At 38.8% G+C, this 6,406-nt stretch overlaps 1 long non-coding RNA gene across 1 annotated transcript in view; it reads left to right on the top strand.

Annotated features, from left to right (window-relative positions):
• LOC309618330 overlaps positions 1-6,406 on the top strand; it is a 42,081-nt gene that overhangs the window by 16,904 nt on the left and 18,771 nt on the right. The window lies entirely within an intron of this gene.

Genomic DNA, 6,406 nt, shown 5'->3' with positions numbered 1-6,406 from the left:
GAGGCAAGAGACTTTTTCTTGCCTCTTTGTTTCGTGGTGCGCAAGGAGAGGGGATTCAGAGCGCCGCCTAGAGGAACTCCAGAGGCGGGCGCGAGCCGCGGCCATCAGCGCGGACCCCAGAGACTGGTAGGAGACGCTAAGGCTGCTGCTGCCGCCACCAAGAAGCCTGTGTGCGAGCACAGGTCACTCTCCACACCGCCCCTCCCAGGAGCCGGTGCAGCTCGCTGCTGCCAGGCTCCCGTGATCCGGGGACAACTTCCCCGGGAGAACACACGGCACGCCTCAGGCTGCTGCAACGTCACGACGCCTCTGACGCCGCAGGCTCGCCCCGCCTCCTCCGTACCGCTCCCTCCCCCAGCCTGAGTGAGCCAGAGCCCCCGAAGCAGCTGCTCCTTTAACCCTGTTCTGTCTGGGCGGGGAACGGACGCCCTCAGGCGACGTACATGCAGAGGCGGGTCCAAATCCAAAGCTGAACGCTGGGAGCTGTACGAACAAAGAAGAGAAAGGGAAATCTCTCCCAGCAGCCTCAGAAGCAGTGGATTAAAGCTCCACAAACAACTTGATGTGCCTGCATCTGTTGAATACCTGAATAGACAACGAATCATCCCAAATTCAAAAGGTGGACTTTAGGAGCAGGATATATTAATTTCCCCTTTTCCTTTTTTTTGTGAGTGTATATGTGTATGCTTCTGGGTCAGATTTTGTCTGTATAGCTTTGCTTTCACCATTAGACCTAGGGTTAGGACCGTCCATTTTTTTTTTTTTTTTTAACTTAAAAAAATTTTTTTTCCCTAATATATGTTTTCTTAATAATTTTTTCCATATTTTCTATTTTTAGAAATTAAAAAATTTTTAATAAGTTTTTTCATATTTTTTATTTTAAAAAATTAAAATTTTTTTTTCTTAATAAATTTTTTCTTAAAATTTTTTTTCTTATTTTATACTATAAAAAATTAATAAATCTATTTTTAAAAACTAAAAAAAAATTTTTTCTGAATACATTTACTCTTAATAATTTTTTTTCTTATTTTTTATTATTATAGCTTTATTTTATTTTATTTTATCCTCTTTCTTTCTTTTTACTTTTTTCTCCCTTATATTCTGAGCTGTGTGGATGAAAGGCTCTTGGTGCTCCAGCCAGGCATCAGGGCTGTGCCTCTGAGGTGGGAGAGCCAACTTCAGGACACTGGTCCACAAGAGACCTACCAGCTCCACGTAATACCAAACGGCAAAAATCTCTCAGAGATCTCCATCTCAACATCAAGACCCAGCTTCACTCAACGACCAGCAAGCTACAGTGCTGGACACCCTATGCCAAACAACTAGCAAGACAGGAACACAGCCCCATCCATTAGCAGGGAGACTGCCTAAAATCATAAGGCCACAGACACCCCAAAACACACCACCAGACGTGGACATGCCCACCAGAAAGACAAGATTCAACCTCATCCACCAGAACACAGGCAATAGTCCCCTCCACCAGGAAGCCTACACAACCCACTGAACCAACCTTAGCCACTGGGGACAGATACCAAAAACAACGGGAACTACGAACCTGCAGCCTGTGAAAAGGAGACCCCAAACACAGTAAGATAAGCAAAATGAGACGACAGAAAAACACACAGCAGATGAAGGAGCAGGGTCAAAACACACCAGACCTAACAAATGAAGAGGAAATAGGTAGTCTACCTGAAAAAGAATTCAGAATAATGATAGTAAGGATGATCCAAAATCTTGGAAATAGAATAGACAAAATGCAAGAAGCATTTAACAAGGACGTAGAAGAACTAAAGAGGAACCAAGCAATGATGAAAAACACAATAAATGAAATTAAAAATACTCTAGATGGGATCAATAGCAGAATAACTGAGGCAGAAGAAAGGATAAGTGACCTGGAAGATAAAATGGTGGAAATAACTACTGCAGAGCAGGATAAAGAAAAAAGAATGAAAAGAACTGAGGACAGTCTCAGAGACCTCTGGGACAACATTAAATGCACCAACATTCGAATTATAGGGGTCCCAGAAGAAGAAGAGAAAAAGAAAGGGACTGAGAAAATATTTGAAGAGATTGTAGTTGAAAACTTCCCTAATATGGGAAAGGAAATAGTTAATCAAGTCCAGGAAGCACAGAGAGTCCCATACAGGATAAACCCAAGGAGAAACACGCCAAGACACATATTAATCAAACTGTCAAAAATTAAATATAAAGAAAACATATTAAAAGCAGCAAGGGAAAAACAACAAATAACACACAAGGGAATCCCCATAAGGTTAACATCTGATCTTTCAGCAGAAACTCTGCAAGCCAGAAGGGAGTGGCAGGATATACTTAAAGTGATGAAGGAGAAAAACCTACAACCAAGATTACTCTACCCAGCAAGGATCTCATTCAGATGTGATGCAGAAATTAAAACCTTTACAGACAAGCAAAAGCTGAGAGAGTTCAGCACCACCAAACCAGCTTTACAACAAATGCTAAAGGAACTTCTCTAGGCAAGAAACACAAGAGAAGGAAAACACCTACAATAACAAACCCAAAACATTTAAGAAAATGGGAATAGGAACATACATATCTATAATTACCTTGAATGTAAATGGATTAAATGCTCCCACCAAAAGACACAGACTGGCTGAATGGATACAAAAACAAGACCCATATATATGCTGTCTACAAGAGACCCACTTCAGACATAGAGACACATACAGACTGAAAGTGAGGGGATGGAAAAAGATATTCCATGCAAATGGAAATCAAAAGAAAGCTGGAGTAGCAATTCTCATATCAGACAAAATAGACTTTAAAATAAAGAATATTATAAGAGACAAAGAAGGACACTATATAATGATCAAGGGATCGATCCAAGAGGAAGGTATAACAATTGTAAATATTTATGCACCCAACATAGGAGCACCTCAATACATAAGGCAAATACTAACAGCCATAAAAGGGGAAATCGACAGCAACACAATCATAGTAGGGGACGTTAACACCCCACTTTCACCAATGGACAGATCATCCAAAATGAAAATAAAAAAGGAAACACAAGCTTTAAATGATACATTAAACAAGATGGACTTAATTGATATTTATAGGACATTCCACCCAAAAACAACAGAATACACATTTTTCTCAAGTGCGCATGGAACATTCTCCAGGAGAGATCGTATCTTGGATCACAAATCAAGCCTTGGTAAATTTAAGAAAATTGAAATCGTATCAAGTATCTTTTCCGACCACAACGCTGTAAGACTAGATATCAATTACAGGAAAAGATCTGTAAAAAATACAAACACATGGAGGCTACACAATACACTACTTAATAACGAAGTGATCACTGAAGAAATCAAAGGGGAAATCAAAAAATACCTAGAAACAAATGACAATGGAGATACGACGACCCAAAACCTATGGGACGCAGCAAAAGCAGTGCTAAGAGGGAAGTTTATAGCAATACAAGCCTACCTCAAGAAACAGGAAACATCTCGAATAAACAACCTAACCTTGCACCTAAAGCACTTAGAGAAAGAAGAACAAAAAAACCCCAAAGCTAGCAGAAGGAAAGAAATCATAAAGATCAGGTCAGAAATAAATGAAAAAGAAATGAAGGAAACAATAGCAAAAATCAATGAAACTAAAAGCTGGTTCTTTGAGAAGATAAACAAAATTGATAAACCATTAGCCAGACTCATCAAGAGAAAAAGGGAGAAGACTCAAATCAATAGAATTAGAAATGAAAAAGGAGAAGTAACCACTGACACTGCAGAAATACAAAAGATAATGAGAGATTACTACAAGCAACTCTACGCCAATAAAATGGACACCTTGGAAGAAATGGACAGATTCTTAGAAATGCACAAACTGCTGAGACTGAACCAGGAAGAAATAGAAAATATGAACAGACCAATCACAAGCACTGAAATTGAAACTGTGATTAAAAACCTTCCAACAAACAAAAGCCCAGGACCAGATGGCTTCACAGGTGAATTCTATCAAACATTTAGAGAAGAGCTAACACCTATCCTTCTCAAACTCTTCCAAAATATTGCAGAGGGAGGAACACTCCCAAACTCATTCTACGAGGCCACCATCACCCTGATACCAAAACCAGACAAAGATGTCACAAAGAAAGAAAACTACAGGCCAATATCACTGATGAACATAGATGCAAAAATCCTCAACAAAATACTAGCAAACAGAATCCAACAGCACATTAAAAGGATCATACACCATGATCAAGTGGGGTTTATCCCAGGAATGCAAGGATTCTTCAATATACGCAAATCAATCAATGTGATACACCATATTAACAAATTGAAGGAGAAAAACCATATGATCATCTCAATAGATGCAGAGAAAGCTTTCGACAAAATTCAACACCCATTTATGATAAAAGCCCTGCAGAAAGTAGGCATAGAGGGAACTCTCCTCAACATAATAAAGGCCATATATGACAAACCCACAGCCAACATTGTCCTCAATGGTGAAAAACTGAAACCATTTCCACTAAGATCAGGAACAAGACAAGGTTGCCCACTCTCACCACTATTATTCAACATAGTTTTGGAAGTGTTAGCCACAGCAATCAGAGAAGCCAAAGAAATAAAAGGAATCCAAATCGGAAAAGAAGAAGTAAAGCTGTCACTGTTTGCAGATGACATGATACTATATATAGAGAATCCTAAAGATGCTACCAGAAAACTCCTAGAGCTAATCAATGAATTTGGTAAAGTAGCAGGATACAAAATTAATGCACAGAAATCTCTTGCATTTCTATACACTGACGAAAAATCTGAAAGTGAAATTAAGAAAACACTCCCGTTTACCATTGCAACAAAAAGAATAAAATATCTAGGAATAAACCTACCTAAGGAGACAAAAGACCTGTATGCAGAAAATTATAAGACACTGATGAAAGAAATTAAAGATGATACAAATAGATGGAAAGATATACCATGTTCCTGGATTGGAAGAATCAACATTGTGAAAATGACTCTACTACCCAAAGCAATCTACAGATTCAATGCAATCCCTGTCAAACTACCACTGGCATTTTTCACAGAACTAGAACAAAAAATTTCACAATTTGTATGGAAACACAAAAGACCCCAAATAGCCAAAGCAATCTTGAGAACGAAAAATGGAGCTGGGGGAATCAGGCTCCCTGACTTCAGACTATACTACAAAGCTTCAGTAATCAAGACAGTTTGGTACTGGCACAAAAACAGAAATATTGATCAATGGAACAGGATAGAAAGCCCAGAGATAAACCCACGCACATATGGTCACCTTATCTTTGATAAAGGAGGCAAGCATATACAGTGGAGAAAAGACAGCCTCTTCAATAAGTGGTGCTGGGAAAATTGGACAGATACATGTAAAAGTATGAAATTAGAACACTCCCTGACACCATGCACAAAAATAAACTCAAAATGGATTAAAGACCTAAGTGTAAGACCAGACACTATCAAACTCTTAGAGGAAAACATAGGCAGAACACTCTATGACATACATCACAGCAAGATTCTTTTTGACCCAGCTCCCAGAGAAATGGAAATAAGAACACAAATAAACAAATGGGACCTAATGAAACTTAAAAGCTTTTGCACAGCAAAGGAAACCATAAACAAGACCAAAAGACAACCATCAGAATGGGAGAAAATATTTGCAAATGAAGCAACTGACAAAGGATTAATCTCCAAGATTTACAAGCAGCTCATGCAGCTCAATAACAAAAAAACGAACAACCCAATCCAAAAATGGGCAGAAGACCTAAATAGACATTTCTCCAAAGAAGATATACAGAATGCCAACAGACACATGAAAGAATGCTCAACATCATTAATCATTAGAGAAATGCAAATCAAAACTACAATGAGATATCATCTCACACCGGTCAGAATGGCCATCATCAAAAAATCTAGAAACAATAAATGCTGGAGAGGGTGTGGAGGAAAGGGAACTCTCTTGCACTGTTGGTGGGAATGTAAATTGATACAGCCACTATGGAGAACAGTATGGGGGTTCCTTAAAAAACTACAAATAGAACTACCATACGATCCAGCAATCCCACTACTGGGCATATACCCTGAGAAAACCATAGTTCAAAAAGAGTCATGTACCAAAATGTTCATTGCAGCTCTATTTACAATAGCCAGGACATGGAAGCAACCTAAGTGTCCATCGACAGATGAATGGATAAAGAAGATGTGGCACATATATACAATGGAATATTACTCAGCCATAAAAAGAAATGAAATGGAGTTATTTGTAATGAGGTGGATGGAGTTAGAGTCTGTCATACAGAGTGAAGTAAGTCAGAAAGAGAAAAACAAATACAGTATGCTAACACATATATACGGAATCTAAGAAAAAAAAAAAAAAGGCCATGAAGAACCTAGTGGCA

This window comes from Balaenoptera borealis (assembly GCF_965194805.1).
Source record: "Balaenoptera borealis genome assembly, chromosome: 20".
NCBI classification, from domain to species: domain Eukaryota; kingdom Metazoa; phylum Chordata; class Mammalia; order Artiodactyla; family Balaenopteridae; genus Balaenoptera; species Balaenoptera borealis.
The sequence above is the reverse complement of the archived record's forward strand: the minus strand, read 5'-3'. Positions and strand labels throughout refer to the sequence as shown.